This window comes from Gopherus evgoodei, chromosome 23 (genome assembly GCF_007399415.2).
Source record: "Gopherus evgoodei ecotype Sinaloan lineage chromosome 23, rGopEvg1_v1.p, whole genome shotgun sequence".
In the NCBI taxonomy this organism is placed as follows: domain Eukaryota; kingdom Metazoa; phylum Chordata; order Testudines; family Testudinidae; genus Gopherus; species Gopherus evgoodei.
In genome coordinates, this window is record NC_044344.1 from 13,528,538 (window position 1) to 13,545,251 (window position 16,714).

General features: G+C 55.1%; 1 long non-coding RNA gene across 1 annotated transcript; it reads left to right on the forward strand.

Moving 5' to 3' along the window:
• The first annotated feature begins 1,192 nt into the window (after nt 1–1,192).
• Nucleotides 1,193–8,431, forward strand: LOC115639123. The gene is made up of 3 exons (XR_003997610.1): nt 1,193–1,207; nt 2,979–2,981; nt 8,293–8,431. It is a non-coding gene; the product is annotated as an uncharacterized LOC115639123 (long non-coding RNA).
• The last annotated feature ends 8,283 nt before the right edge of the window (nt 8,432–16,714 follow it).

The window sequence follows — 16,714 nt, forward strand, 5'->3', positions numbered from 1 at the left end:
ATCAGTGGCCTGGGGCACATGACCTGCCCTCCCCCTGGCATGTTGCCACCCAAGTGTATCGTTACTGCCATGTGGGCTCACAGCTGGTGCAGTGACTCATGAACACATGCCCAGCTTCCCTCTTCTCCAGACCGGCCCCCACACCGAGAAGTGGGAGATCCACAGCCGTAGCGGTTCCAGTGCAGCCTGGCCACCTCACCCAGTGCCACGCGGCTCAGCCTGCTCACACCCCAAAGCCCAAACTAAACGAGATGGGGAGCTGGTCCACGTACAGCCAAAGGCCACCTGCTACCTTCAGCGGTGATGGAGTCCTTGGTCAGGAGGCTGTGTCATTGCTCACGTCCTCCAAGACTCCATCAGCCACACGTGGACGCTGGGTGCACCAGCAGGGTGGGCGCTGCCCCGTTCCCTGGGCTCCCCGACCCTGCCAGGGAGCAAACCCCTCAACCTTCATGTGGGCCAGCTTGGGACACTCCTGCTCAGCCAACTGCTGACCCAGAGCTAAAAGCACGAGTCATTACGGCTTGTGCCAAAGAGCCAGACTCGCAGGGGCTCTGGGCACGGAAGGGGACCGCACACGCTGGCCAGTGGGTTACACAAGCTGAAGGTGTCCTGTCAAATGTCGCCATAACTGACAGATGGACATCGTGTTTCAGTACAAACTCTTTTCTATTAATGCTCATTGGTATTGCAGCTGTGCCTAGAAGCCCCAGTCCTGGACCAAGGCCCGCCTGCACAGACACAGAACAAAAAGCTGGTGTCTGCCCCAAGGAGGCTTTAATCTCACTGTGAGACGAGATGAAGATGACAGACAGGTGCACTAGGAAACTCTGAGGCATCCTGCCGTGGACTTAGTACACCAGCAGCCTAGCCGGAGTCCGGCCGCGTGCAGATCCGACGGCAGAGGAGAGCTCGGAAGGTGGAAATGGAAGCTGGACGGTGCGGTGGCTTTGCAGCCAGAGATGCTGGAACTGTGTGGCTGCACCCCCTGCCATGACATGGTGCCATCACATGCAGGTTTGCTGTTTGGTTCAGTGGCTCTCAGCTCCCCACTATACACATTGTCCCAGCACCCCTGTTTGCAGATGACTGCAGGGGGCTCCTCCCAAGCACGGGGGCTGGGTGGGAGAAAGCACAAAGGGGCTTGTTAGAAAATGTAACCGGTGGGTGGTGACGACAGGCGTTGGGCGGCTAGTCACAGGTGGGCGTCAACAGCTTGTTAGCGACTGAGACATAATCGCTGGGGGGGGATGGGCCAGGAAGAGAGGCCAGAGAGAAGGACGTGGGATGCTGGGAGCCTGGGCGAGTGCTCTGGCTCTGGGGGTGGATGGGAAAGGCCGGATCTCAGAGATGTTCTGCAGACAGAGCTGGCCGGGTTCAGACACACCCTGGGGGTGAGCACCTAGAGGCAGGGCTGTTTGGTAATAGTGATCATAATGAAATTAAATGTAACATCCTTATATGAGGGGAAATGCCAAAGGAAGCCAGTTACATGGAAATGTAAAGGAACAGTCACAAGAATGAAATGCCTGAAAGCTGCATGGAAACTATTTAAAAGCACCATAATAGAGGCTCAAACTAAATGTATATCCCTCCCCCCCCCCCAAAAAAAGGAGGAGGACCAAAAAATGCCACCATAGCTAAACAACAGAGTAAATGAGGCAGTTAGCGGTGAAATGGGGTCCCTTAAAACCTGGAAGTCAAACCCACCTGAGGAAAACAGAAAGGAGCTAAAAGTTTGGGAAGTCAAGTGTAAGAGGATAAACAGGCCAAAAAAGAACGTGGCGCGTGACTAACAAAAGCCACAAAAATTAACAGCCAAACAAACTGTAAGTCCACCAGAAGCAGGAAGCTGGTCAAACAATCAGTGGGGCCACTGGACAATCCAGATGCTAAAGGAGCACACAAGGAAGACAAGGCCATTGCGGAGAAGTTAAATGAATTCTTTGCTTTGGTTTTCACTGCAGAGGATGTGAGGGAGATTCCCAGACCTGAGTCATTCTTTGTAGGTGACCAATCTGAGGAACTGCCCCAGACCGAGGTGTCATTAGAGCAGGTTTTGGAACAAACTGATAAACTAAACAGCAATAAGTCACCATGACCAGCTGCCATTCACCCAAGAGTCCTAAAGGAACTTAAATATGAAATTGCACAACTACTAACTGTGGTACATAACTTTTCACTTAAATCAGCCTCTGTACCAGATGACTGGAGAGAGCTAGTTAACCCTAGTTCTTGAAAAACGCTCCAGAGGTGATCCTGGCAATCACAGGCCGGTGAGCCTGACTTCAGGACCAAGTTAACTGGCTGAAACTATAATGAAAAATAGAATTATCAGACATGTAGATGAACGTGATATGTTGGGGAAGCCAACATGGCTTTTGTCAAAGGAAATCATGCCTCACCAATCTATGAGAATTCTTTGAGGCTGTCAACAAGCAAGTGAACAAGGGTGGTACAGAGGGTGTACTTGGACTTTCAGAAAGCCATTGACAAGGGGACACACCAAAGGCTCCGAAGCAAAGCAAGAATTCCTGGGCTAAGAGGACAGCTCCTCTCGTGGATAGGAAACAAAGGGTAGGAATAAATATTCAGGTTTCACAGTGGAGGTTTATAGTAGGGTTCCCCAGGTGTCTGTACTGGGACCAGTGCCTTTCAACATATTTATAAATGATCTGGGAAAGGGGTAAACAGTGAGGTGGCAAAGTTTTAAATGACTCAAAGTTACTCAAGATAGTTCACGTCCAAAACTGAGTTTGAAGAGTTACAAAGGGATCTCACTAGACGGGGGAGGGCAAAATGGCAGATGAAATTCAATGCTGATAACTGCAAAGTAATGGACACTGGAAAACATAATCCCAACCGTACATGCAAAATGATGGCATCTAAATTAGCAGCTGTCTCTCAAGAAAGAGATTGTGGAGAGTTCTCTGAAAACATCTGCTCACAGGGCAGCGGCGGTCAAAAAAAGAGAACAGAATGTTAGGAATCATTAGGAAAGGATTGGATAATAAAACAGCAAATAAATCCACGGTCCACCCACACCTGGAATACTGGGTGCAGTTCTGGTCACCGCATCACAAAAAAAGATCCATTAGAATTGGGAAAAGTACAAAGAAGAGCAACAAAAATGATTAAGGTTATGGAACAAATTCCGTATGAGGAGAGATTTTAAAAGACTGGGACTGTTCAGCTTAGAAAAGAGACGACTAAGGGGGGGTATGATAGAGGTCTATAAAATCATGACGAGTGTGGAGAAAGTAAGTGTTATTTACTCCTTCTCATAAAACAAGAACCAGGGGTCACCCAATGAAATTAGTAGGCAGCGGGTTTAAAACAAACATAAGGAAATATTTCTTCACACAACACACAGTCAGTGTGGAATTCATTGCCAGGGGATGTTGTGAAGGCCAAAGGTATAACTGGGTTTAAAAAATAATTAGATAAATTCATGGTCAGGGACACAACCCTATTCTCCAGGTGTCCCTAAACTTCTAACCCCACATAACAGTTTACTCTTGGGGGAATTCTGCACCACCACACATACGCAAAATTCAGGTCCCCTGCAGATTTATTTGCTTCCCTGCAGAAAAATGACTTTCTGACAGGGAAGCTGCAAGATCAGTCATGCATCACTCCCTAGCTGTGCACGCATCCCCCAATGAGTCTCTGTGCATCCAGATCCCCCCACACCTAGACCCCCACTGAGCTGCCTGCACCGATTGTCCCACACAGAATCCTCTCACTCCAAACCTGGATCCCTCCACACTGAGCCCCTGCACACTTGGATCCTGCCTGGTTGAGCCTGCCTGCCCCAAACTGGTGTGTCTGTTGCAGAGGGGCAGGATCTCAGGGTATTTCTCAGGCAGGCCCAGACCTTGTGCTGTGTCAGGGTCAGGTGCAGCCTCACCGCTGAGTCCATGTTCCCAGGGTGGGGAGCGGGGAGGCTGTAGGGTGATCTCCCATCTTCATACTGCCAGTGGCTTGTGCTCCCCCCTGCCATGCTAGACCCTCTGCATTTATTTATTGACAAATAAATCTTGCAGAATATTAAAATATTGTGCGCAGAACTTTTAATTTTGGGGTGCATAATTTTTAATTTTGGGGCACAGAATGCTCTTAGGAGTAACATTTTTTTCAGTAGCCTTTTGTGGGAATCCTCCAAACATGTCAATAAAGCAGTGTGTAAAGGAGAACTGGTCTTTTGCAAGGTCATCCAGTTCTCCTATCTGCACAGCTTTATTGGCCTGTTCAAAGCAGTTTAGCAAAACACGCTTTCCCTGGGCAGAAGCGGTGCTGGGTAGACCTTACTATCCAGTTCTCCTATCTGCACAGCTTTATTGGCCTGTTCAAAGCAGTTTAGCAAAACACGCTTTCCCTGGGCAGAAGCGGTGCTGGGTAGACCTTACTGGACAAACCCAGGCTCTTGCAGAACGCCTGGCTGGACCATCTGAGCCTAGGCACGCTGGCTGCTTTTTAAATTGTCAGTTCCTTCAGCACCTCTTCTGACGCTTCTGGTCCTGATAGCTCCCTGTCTTGGGCCTGGTCTACACTAGGGAGGAGATCGATCTAGGATATGCAACTTCAGCTACAGGAATAGTGTAGCTGAAGTCGACGTATCTTAGATCGACTTACCTCCTGCCCTCACGGTGCGGATTCGATGGCTGCAGCTCCCCCGTCAATTCCGTTTCCACCTCTCGTCTGGTGGAGTTCTGGAGTTGACGGGGAGCGCGTTCGGCGACCCTTGATTACCAGTGTGAGCCCCACCCACACCATGTGGCTCTCCGTCCCCCTCAGCAGATGGCTGGGCCATGCAGAGAGTCAGGAGGCCACTGCAGCCTTGGCTCGAGCAGTGACGGATTTGCATTAAGCTCCAGCAAGGTGGGTTTGAGCCCTGCTGCTGGCAGCCCAGCTCAGGGTATCTGTCTTACAAGTGAAAGCCAATCCTGGGACTTGAACTAGGGACCTAGTGCAGCTCATGCTGCACTTCCCTGGCCAGGGGACACAGTAGCTGGTAGAGGCTGGATCCTAGGGAGGTGGCTGCACATGCTAAGACCTTGTAGCTCAGGCAGCAGAGCCTCATGTATTAAGCTCCAGTGTCCCAGGTTTAAACCCAGCTGGGGCATTAGTGTTACACCAGCAAAGAGCAGGAGCAGGGCTGGAACGTTCCCTGTGGTGAACACTAAATGTAAAGGATCCTTTAGCTTTTCAGCAATGTCCTTATCTTCCTTGGTTGCTCCCATTACCCCGATGATCTAGCAGGCCCAGGGCTTCTTTTGCAGGCTTCCTGTTTCGGATACACTTAAGCTATCTGCTCGCTGAAATCCACCTTGGCTCTCCCAATATCCCCCTTGCATGTCACCTGCCACCACTTCTGCTCGTGTGTCTCCGCCCCTGGTTACATTTCCACATGGTGAAGGCTTGACGAACCTCCCCACCGTGCTAGCGAGCCAGACGGCTCCCTCCTGGCCTCCCCAGTTCCCTTTGTGCCCCTAGGTTTGCAGCCTCCTGGGACTCTGCTTTGGTTTCTTAGGCACCACCCATGCCACGTCTAAGGTATTTATTTCCTTTCCTTTTGCTTTGGGCCCTTTTTGACTAGCTCCCTCCTGTACTGGAATCGCCCTTTTTGGTACTTTACCTCCCGCTAGAACAGGGGTGGGCAAACTACAGCCTGCGGGCTGCATCCGGCCCCTCAGGGCTTTGAGTTCAGCCCGTGGGATTGCGCAACCCACCCCCCCGGTTGCGCCACTCTCAGCAGTGTCCGGCCCAACGTCCCTGCGGCCCCTGGGCCGGATCTGGCCCCTCAGGGCTTTGTATCCAGCCCGTGGGACTGCCCCCCCCCCATGGTGCCAGCATCCAGCCCAGTGTCCCTGCGGCCCGGATCCGGCCGTCAGGGCTTAGGATCCAGCCCGTGGGATTTCCCCCCTGCCCCTGCGGCCCGGATCCAGCCCCTCAGGGCTTTGGGTCCAGCCCGTGGGATTGCCCCCCTCCCCCTGCGGCCCGGATCCGGCCCCTCAGGGCTTTGTGTCCAGCCCGTGGGATTGCCCCCCGTGGCACTGATCTCAGCAGCGTCCGGCCCAACGTCCCTGCGGCCCCTGGGCTGGATCCGGCCCCTCAGGGCTTTGGATCCAGCCCTTGGGATTGCCCCCCTCCCCCTGCGACCTAGATCCGGCCCCTCAGGGCTTTGTATCCAGCCCTTTGGATTGCCCCCCTCCCCCTGCGGCCTGGATCCGGCCCCTCAGGGCTTTGTATCCAGCCCTTGGGATTGCCCCCCACCCCCTGCAGTCTGGATTCGGCCCCACAGGGCTTTGGGTCCAGCCCATGGGATTGCCCCCCATGGCGCAGCTCTCAGCAGCATCCGGCCCAACGTTCCTGCGGCCCCTGGGCTGGATCCGGCCCCTCAGGGCTTTGGATCCAGCCCTTGGGATTGCCCCCCTCCCCCTGCAGCTCAGATCCAGCCCCTCAGGGTTTTGGATCCAGCCCATGGGATTGCCCCCCTCCCCCTGCAGCCCAGATTTGGCCCCACAGGGCTTTGGGTCCAGCCCGTGGGATTGCCCCCCATGGCGCAGCTCTCAGCAGCGTCCAGCCCAACGTCCCTGCGGCCCCTGGGCTGGATCCGGCCCCTCAGGGCTTTGTATCCAGCCCATGGGATTGCCCCCCCCCATGGTGCCAGCATCCAGCCCAATGTCCCTGCGGCCCGGATCTGGCCCTCAGGGCTTTGGGTCCAGCCCATGAGATTGCCCCCCTCCCCCTGCAGCCCGGATCCAGGCCCCTCAGGATTTGGATCCAGCCCATGGGATTGCCCCCCCGTGGCACAGCTCTCAGCAGCGTCCGGCCCAACGTCCCTGCAGCCCCTGGGCTGGATCCGGCCCCTCAGGGCTTTGTATCCAGCCCATGGGATTGCACCCCCCCATGGTGCCAGCACCCAGCCCAATGTCCCTGCGGCCCGGATCTGGCCCTCAGGGCTTTGGGTCCAGCCCATGGGATTGCCCCCCTCCCCCTGCGGCCTGGATCCGGCCCCTCAGGGCTTTGTATCCAGCCCTTGGGATTGCCCCCCTCCCCCTGTGGCCTGGATCCGGCCCCTCAGGATTTGGATCCAGCCCATGGGATTGCCCCCCCGTGGCGCAGCTCTCAGCAGCGTCTGGCCCAACGTCCCTGCGGCCCCAGGCCCTTGCCTCCAGGCACTGCCTCTGCAGCTCCCATTGGCTGGAAATAGGGAACCGCGGCCAATGGGAGCTTCGGGGGAGGTACCTGGAGGCGCGGCAAGGGCAGCACACGCCAGTGCAACCACTAGGCAAACTAGCCAGTGGCCTAGGGTGGCAATGGGTGGGGGCGCCCAGGGCTGTCCTCAGGCGTAGGCAGCTGCGTGGGGCACCTGAAAATTTGGGGCACCACTGGGTCTTAGTGTCCACCCCCCTGGTTTTCCATTCCTCTTCTGACGCCAGGAAGACTCAGGGCCTGCAGGAAGGAAGGGGATCTAGTAGGTAAAAGGGAAAAAGCCCCCAGTCTGCCAGCCCTATTAGCTCAACAGTGAAACTGTTAAAGGGCCGGTCAAGGGGTAATGAAGCCATTTTACAGGCATTTGCCAACTCCCAGGTATCTCCTGTCAGTTTTTGAATGTCCTGACAAAAGCAGTCCTGACTGACTGTAAGATTTACTCCGGACATGTCCGTCTACAGGACTTTAGTTTAAAATTTGCATTAAAAATGTTTCATTAGTGAGCTGGTGATTATAAAATCACATCTCTAAAAAATCCTTGCACAGATTTTTAGATGAACAACCATCTTTAGCCTTAACTGCTTGGATTGTCAGACAGATGTTTTTTTAAATAAATTCTTCAAAAGACCTTATCTAAAATACACATTTTAATTACTATAGTAAAAAACTTACTTCCAAAGTCTTCCTGTCCTTTCCGTCCATCCATTTCTCCCTTCACATACATCCCCCCCCACCATCACCCCCCACCTCCCCATTGAAGGAAGCAACAGCCCTTTGCTTCCAGATACCTGGACAAAGAGTTTGCCTTTCTTTACTTCTGACTATTTGGTGAACTAGTCTTAAGCAAAATCCGTACCTTAGTAAGATATACAATCCTTTGTTATGCCTAAAATCTTTAGAAACATATTTTTAAAGTTGGTGAAATTTCATAAACGTGCATTGTTATGGAGATCACACACAGTAAATTAGCATCCCCTTTTCTAAAAGCAACGACCATTGTTATGAACACACTAAACTTCTGTGACTGATTAATTTAAAATAATGTCTGTTTCGGTGAGTTAAATATGTAGTAAGCTGGACCGATTACTTTATGAAGGTGTAAGAGTACATTTAAAATATAAAATCAGCTTAGAAATACTGATTAAGAAAATGTAAACCAGAGAAGAGCTGCATCATGTATTCCATAATATTGAATGTTGTATTCGGCAGGACGGCTGACTCACCCTTCCTACAAAGTTTTTGCAAATCAATGTCTGACAAACTTCAGGGCATATCAAAAAACCTGTGACTGACCTTTTTTATTCCCAAGTCTAGTGCTTTCACTTAGATACCTTCTGCACGTCCATTCTGCGTGAGGGAGAGGGTACAGGGGTCTCTGCGGGGAACTGTGACTCTCTGCCCCCGTGAGGCGGGCCGGGTGCCTTGTTATTCTTTCTGCCTTGTCCCTCCACCCCCGCCCACGCCAGGCTGCAAGCTTAGGCTGCCGTCAGGCATAGAGGCACCAGTTTAATAATACTGCCTAGGGCCCCATAAATCCTAAGGATGGCCCTGGGGGCACCAAAAAGCAGTGCCCTGGCTCAGCAGGGCGGAGCAGCCTTCCGGAGGCACTGGAGACCCAGAGCATCGGTTTGTGGGGGCAGTGAGCCCCAGCCATGGAGGAGCCAGTGTGGCGCAGGGGGACAGGAGCCCTGCAAAGGCGGCAGCGCCACTAGTGGGAAGCAGCTGTGCCCCCCACCCCTCCTGCCCAGGCTGCAGCCTTGCACCCTCCTGGGGGGCTCCTGCAGGCTGCAGCAGATGCATGCGGCCAGAAGGTCCCATGCGCCCCCCAGCTCCCCCCTCACCACACTCAGGCTCTGCGACTCCTGGGCATATGAGCCACTGCCGGGGCGCAGGGCCCTGAGCCTGCTCCGGCTCACACTCCCGGGAGCTGCAGAGCTGGGGGTGGGGCCCACAGGGGCCTCTGCCCACATGCATCTGCTGCGGGAGCCCCCAGAAGGCAGCTCCTCCCTGCCAAGCTGCTGCAGCAGCCCAAGCCCGGCAAAGCCAGTGAGTGGATTCGGGGCGAGGGCAGCCAGGGTGGGGTGGGGAGGGGAGGGTTCACGGGGGGGCTGTGCACCCTCCAGGGGAGTTCAGCAGATGGGGAGAGGGGGAATCTGGTTTGGGGAGAAGCCCCTGGGCACGGGAGAAGGAAGGGCCACAAGGTGGAAGATTCACCTAGGGCACAAAATATCCCTGCACCAGCCCTGCCTCCGCCCCACGCTGCCCCACCACGGCCACATCGCTTCCTGGAGCGGCATGGGGCCAGGGACAGGGCAGGCATGCAGGGAGCCTGCCCTGGCCCCAGTGAGCCCAAACCCCTCCTGCACCCCAACTCCCTGCCCTAAGCCCCCTGCCTGCACCTCACAACTCTCCTGCATCCCAACCCCCTTCCCTGAGGCCCCTCATATATCCTACACCCCTTCTGCACCCCAACCCCCTGCCCTGAGCCCCCTCCTGCACTCCGCACCCCTCCTGCACCCCAACTCCCTGCCCTGAGCCCTCTCATACACTCCACATCCTTCCTGCACCCCAACCCCCTGCCCTGAGTCCCCTCCTGCACTCTGCACCCCTCCTTCACCCCAACCCCCTGCCCTGAGTCCCCTCCTGCAGTCTGCACCCCAACCCCATGCCCTGAGTCCCCTCCTGCACCCCAACTCCCTTCCCATAGCCCCCTGCTGCACTCTTCACCCCGTGCACCCCAACTCCCTGCCCTGATCCCCCTCATACACTCTGCACCCCTCCTGCACCCCAACCCCCTGCCCTCAGCCCTCTCAAACAGCCTGTATCCCTCCTCTGCCCCAATCCCTTGCCCTCAGCCCCTTCCTGCACACCGCACCCCCTTCCACACCCCACACGCCCTCCTGTACCCCAACCCCCTGCCCTGGCCCTGCATACAATTTCCCCACCCTGATGTGGCCCTCGGCCCAAAAAGTTTGCCCACCCCTGTGCTAGAACGTGGAATGTAATTATACCGTGGTCACCGTTACAGAGGCCACGTCCACTCTGCGATTAGACACCCGCGGCTGGCCTGTGCCGGCTGACTCGGGGCTACAGGTCCACTGAATTGTGGTGTAGCCATCTGGATTCAGGCTGGAGCCCAAGCTCTGGGACTCTCCCTGCTCCAGCCTGAGCCTGAATTGCAGTGTAAACATACCCTGAGGGGCTCAGCTCCTCTTCCTTCTTGAATTCACTCCCCGGTGTTAGGTAGGAGGAAGTTGGGATAAGTTTCCCTCTTGTGTTCGCTGGAACTAGCTGCACTAGGAAGCAACTGAGCGGAGTGTCAAGAACCGGCGTCTCTGACCCTTGTCCCATTGTGCTATTTTGAGTGGTTTATCCGGGGGTTGCTGAAGTTGCCCGATTTCACGTTGTTGGGGGTTGCTGCCTCATTGCTCCCTTACCGTGACAGACGTGGGGGGCTGGTGGTGAATGAGGGTTGCAGAGCAGTTCTGAGGTGACCGTTGGCCTGTCAGGGTGCGAGACAAGCTCAGCACGTGACCCCACGGTCCAGGATTGCTGGATGGGTCCAGCTGCCAAAGAACCAGCATGTCCATTGTGCGGGGAAGGCGACAGCTGGAATTTTGGTTTGTTTGTTTCAATCTGGAACAGAAAATGGAACTTCCCGTGAAACAAACATTCCAACCAGTGTCTATTGGGGTCTGTAGCAGGGTGGTCCCCTGCTCCTGCCCTGAAGGGTGAAAACAGCCCAGGAGGGCTCTGTGGCTGGGGCAAGAAGCCTGGGCTGATTGAGAGAAAGCAGGCCTAGCTGTGGCCAGGTCCCAGTCAGGCCCAGGTGGCCACTATAAGAGGCTGTGAGCCAGAAGCCCAAACAGTCTCTCTCTGGTGTAGAGGGCCTGGCTGTAGGGAGCTAGAGACAAAGTACCTGAGTGGAGCAGGGCTGGGGACAGGCTGAGAAGCTGGGGAGCTCCAGCCTGGAAAGCCCAGGCTGTGGCCTAGCACAAGGCCAACAGGTACTGGGGGGTGCAGAGGGCAGCCCAGGGGTAGGCCAAGGCAGCAGGTCCAAACCCAACCTTGCCAGTGCTGAGTGGCTGATACTGCAGTCTGCCCCAGGGTGTGGGGCTAGGCAATGACTGGCAGTAGCCATTTACTGAGGTGAGGTGGGCATAGTGGGTGGGGGTTTCCCTGGGAGGGGGAGACCCTGAGAGAAAGGGGTTATGACCAGGGGGCAGCACCCCATGTAAAAGGGGCACCAGGTCCAGGGAGGGACATGGGGGGCGGGGTAGAGGACAGCTGGATCACCAGCCTGCAGAGGGTGCTCCAAAGCTGGAACAAGCTAATTCCCAGGAGTCACCAGCAGGAGGCGCTGCAGGGGTGAGTCTTCTCCTCTACAGGGCCCATGGATTCAGTTCATTTCAATAGCGTCATTGTATTTTGACTTTGAACTTGAACTATTGCTATAATCAAACATGTACATACTATTAAATAGAATATTAATTAGTCTTCCAATGCAATAGAAAAGGAAAACTGAAATTACTCAAAACACCATTTTTCCCATTGAAAAACATTGGTTTTAACATGTTCCCAAGAAATGTTTCTATAGCAAAACAGCATTTTTAGATTGAAAAATGTTCATGCTAAAATTTCTCACCCACCTTGCACCCCTGAGGTTGCCTGTGATCTGCTTGGCTGGGTGACAGGGAAACCAGTTAGAGACAAATGGACTTCCCACTTTGGCATTGTAGCAAACAGCCCTGGAGCGAAATGGTCCCTGGGCACAGGCTCAACCAAGGCGAGGGGACTTTGAGAAGGGGAGTTTCCCTGGGAAATGCGTCTTGCAGTTATATCTAGACATTTATAGTTCTTCTTTCTGCCAAGGGGCCTGGGCTTGTTTGTGCCTCCTTCCCCTGCTGATTTCACAGAACTTTCCTCTGATCTTTTCCCACCCCTGCACTTGTACTTTGCTTCCTACCTGCCCTGGATTCACAGATGCCTTTATCCTCCTGACTCCAAGACCCCGCGCGGGGTGTCCCTGCCTGCCTCAGGTGCTCTTTGATGCCTGCTGTATGGTCAGGTAATCACAGATGGGGTCATGGCACAGAGGCCAGCTCAGAGGGGCTCAGCACAGGCTGGGTCAATAACCACCTTGGAGAGATGGTCTGAGGTCCACTGCTTGGTGCCCACAGCTGGCTCCCTAGCACCACTCTCCAGCCCTGCACATGGTCATGTCTCCCCACTACTGTGACCTGGGGTTCCTTGTGACCCCCACCTGGCTCTGAGGGGGAAGCCACGGCCATTCCTGGCAGGGGAGCCCTTCCCCAGGGACCATGTAGACCAAGACCTTTTATCAGCAACACAATCACTGCTGAGGCTTATGGTTATATATAGTCTTTACAAATATGCAGATTAGCTCATTAAGTAATTTGCATCACAAATTACACATGGAGCTACACAAAACACTGGGAGCCCCAAGAGTTAGTGAAAGCATCTAGGTGGGGAATGGGGCTCTAGCAATTCGAGCAGGGACCTGGGTGTCAGGACTCCTGGGTTCTCTGCCCAGCACTGCTGGAGCCCCCCTGGGTAAAATCACTTACAGGCAAACTTTCAAAAGTGGCCACTGTGTTTTGAGACCAGCCTGAGACTCTGTGGCTGCTTTTCAGAAGCACTGAGCACCCGCAGCACCCATGGACTCATGCTTCTCGTGCCCGTACTCCAAAGCTGGGACTGGGGTGGGTACAGAGCCCCCTGCCACAGCAGCGCCTTGGCCTGTGCACCAGGTTTGCCTCCCTCTGTGCTGCAGGGAGGCCGCCTGTGAAGCCTGCCCTGATTTCTCCTTCCCATTCAAACTCTGCTGTGACTTGTCCCCGTATCTCCCGTCAAGGCTGCCAGACTGTAGCGAGCTGCCAGCTCCTTTGTTCCCGGAGAGAACACGGGGCCTCTGTGCCCACAGCTCTGCCTCGGCCCAGTCACGATTACTGCTCTCGTTCGAGGCACCAGCGTGACATCACATGCACACAGCCCTGCCAGCAGCGCCTTGGCTCCGCCGCAGCCATGGGCTGCTCTCCTGGAGTGCAAACAAGGTGACCTATTGAACACACAGGCACTTTGTACAGCCCCAGGCAAAGCCTGGATGCAAGGATTGACCTCTTCCGCTCCCCGGCCAGGGCCCCCGAGCTGGGGGGCTGCTCTGGGTAACAGGAGCTATGAACAGGGAACAGCTCTTAATTCAGGGAGGGTACAACAGTGCTGGCCAGCAACAGGTACAGTGTGGACAATCTCCCCCTCTGACCCGCAGCCTCTGAGCTATCCAAGCCCTGGGCTCCCCCCCGACCATCAGCTCTGCTATTCTGCCACTGGGATTCCCCCAATAGCTGTGCCAAGCCCCTCAATCCTGACCCACAACCCCCTGCTCTTCCAGCCCAGGGCTCCCTTCACACATAGCTCTGCTGGTGCTCCTCAATCCTGACCCACAGCCCCCCAGTCACTACCCAGATCGGCCTGACCCACAGCAGGCCTTACTTGCCCAGGCCTGGGCCCCCGGCTCTGCTGAGGCACCTCAGATCTTTCCTGCTGTTTTTGTCTTGGGTGTTGCTTGACAGAGTCTGACGTGTCCTGCGGGGCCCTGCCCTGTCATGCAGAGGAAGGTACCTGAGGACAGTTGGCAGGTGAACCCCGTGGCACCATGTAACCATGGGCACTGGGTCTGTGTCCAATTCCTCCCAGCCCCACCCTAGGTGACCTCCCATGAACCCCACCGGTGACCATATCCTGGCCTGCCAGCATTGGCACCAGGGACGAGATGAGAGCTCTGCCCATGTCTGTGGCTGGGAATCCGCTGGCTGCTTGGGGTGGGGAGAGCTGAGGAGGAAATGGGGACTTGCCTTGGGCATTCCCCAAAGGTGCCTTGCTTGCCCTCACCACGGGCATTGCTTGTATCCCGGGTGGCAGAACAGGGCCCTTCCCAGTGACACGTGTGGAGGTTGGGCACAGAGGCAGCTCTGCCATAGGGACTGCTGCTGGTTGCTCACCACAGGGGTTTGTTCCCTCCGTCTTGGGGTGAACTCCTGCCCAGAGGCAAAACTCCCCGATTCAGTGTGTTGTACCCCAGGCCAACCCCAAACATTCAACAATCAGGTGCCAGCCCCACTCCCACCATGCTGCGTCATGGGGTTCCAATAGTCAGGTGGGCCCTGTTCCTTCGCCTTCCAGCTTGGAGCCTTTGGGGTCACAGCGGGGTCTCCACAACAGTGAGAGCTAAAAACATCCTTTTCCTCTCGCAGCACCACAGGGCTCCAGGCTCTGAGGCTTTAAGTAAAAGACTAACTGTCATGACACCTGCACTAAAACCAGGAGAGTTGGCAGCACAGCCTGGCTGGCTCTCTGGCGCACGTGTAAGGGCAGGCCTGGGCTCGGCACTCGTGGGCCTGGCTTTCAAAAGAGCTCGGCTCCCACCACACAGCACTGCTGCAAATCCCGCCCGGCAAGTCAGCTGGACGGTGGCGCACTGTGGCGATTCGGGTGGTTCTGCCTCGCTGGTTGTGGGACTGTGCAGCGCCCAATGCAATGAGCCCAGGTCGTGGCCAGAGGTGCTGCTGAAATACAGACAATTGCACCTTCCTGACAAAGACACTATTTCCATACAGCCACCCCTGCCCCCGTCGCCTCCCCGCCCCACATGGCGCTCGATGGAAACTGTCTCCAGCCCCGTTACTCTAGTGGCCAAGGTCTCTGTGGTGGCCCTGCCACTGGCCCATGTTATCATGTAAGTAAAGCCTGTCCCATAATGCACCTGCAGGAGGAGGCCAAATTGAGGTTCCACAGGCAGCCTGAATTCTGGCATTTCCTCCCGTGTGAGTGCTTAACTTTGCAACCCCAACATTCCTTTAACCTAGGGCTTGTGGATGTAATGATTCATGTGGGTTGACATAAATACGTTCAGTACATGAGCCCGTCACTCAGTGTGCGTGTGTGTGCTCATGAACCTCCTGCTGCATGTGTCTGAGATATTATCTGTGTGCGTTTGCATGCGAACCTCTCGCTCGGTGTGCGTGTATTTGCACATGAGCTTCCTGCTCTGTCTCTGTGTGTGCATTTTAGGTAGCTCCTCCTCTCCTTTGTGCCCCAGGGCCGTGGTGCCAGGCCATCTTGCTCAGGCCCAGGAGGGAGCCGGGCGCTGAATGTCCCAGCCTGTGCCCTGTGAGGCAGGATGGACCCGCGTGGGAATGCAGGAGGGGTAGGGAATTGCAGTGGCCTGGGGACGCCTGTGCAGAACCTGGCCCTGCTGGAGACAGGCCAGGATTTCAGTGCCACTTCTGTACACAGATTCCCAATCCATTCTTTCCCAAAGGTCTGTAGGGAAAGGGGCCCTGGAAAAGTCAATCTGCATGGACGGCTGCAGCCCTGGTGCCCCACTTGCTTAGCAGTAGGGGGTTGGGAATGGGGAGGCAGCTTAGGCTCGGCAAGTTGCACTGGAAAGTGTGTTTCTCAGGAGCTCCGTGGCTCTGACGGGCATGAATGCCAGCTCCAGTGCTTGGAAGTGCTGAACTTAGCCGTGCCGCAGCGTAGCCAGAAGGATCACGTGGCAGAGAGGGGCTTCGGCTCCACTGGATCTTCCCAAGCTCCTGGTGTCTCCTCTGGGCATGTAGAGAGGGGAAAAATACCCAGAGCCATCACTGTCCCTGTGGCGAGGCTGCTTTCCTGAATGATCACGCGCTGTCACTCTGCACCATGGTACAATGCAAGCCTAGGGATCCCGTTGCTGTGTGGCATAGCCTATGCTCCCTGCCCAGCAGGGTATTAGAAGTGGTAAATAATGCTGAGGACAGGGCAGTTATCCATGGCGATCTGGACTACCTGCTAAGCCGGGCTCATTCACAGAAAACACATTTTAATGCGGCCAAATGCAAAACTACACATCTAGGTACAAGGAATGCAGAATGGGGGACTCTACCCGGGAGTGCAGGGACTCTGAAAAAGATGGAGGGTCGTAGTGGACAAACAACTGACCATGTGCAATGCTGTGGCCACCCGGGTTAATGGGATCCGTGGCTGTAGAAAGGGGAGTCGTGGATGAGATAAGGGAGGTGATTTTGCCTCCGTATACGACATCGCTGAGATGGGCCCTGGAATCCTGCATGCAGTTTGGGTGTCTGTTTTTTTAAAGGATATTAAAATTGGATAGAGCAGAAAAGAGCCACAAACATTATCTGAGAGCTGGAGAAGAGATGCACAGCGCTCTGTCTGGGGGCGCCCCAAGAAGAAGATTGAGACGTGATCTGACTAGAGAGCATAAGAACCTTCCTGGGGAGAGAGTGCCAGGTACTACAGGGCTTTAATCTAGCAGAGAAAGGCTGGACGCTGAAGCCAGAGAAGTGGAAGTCAGAAATACGGCACACACTTTGATTAGTGAGGGACCAAACCACTAAGGGAAGTGGGGGATTCTCTGTCTCTTGATGTCTTCAACACAAGACTGGCTGCCCTGGAGCTGGAGAAAGTCACCTCC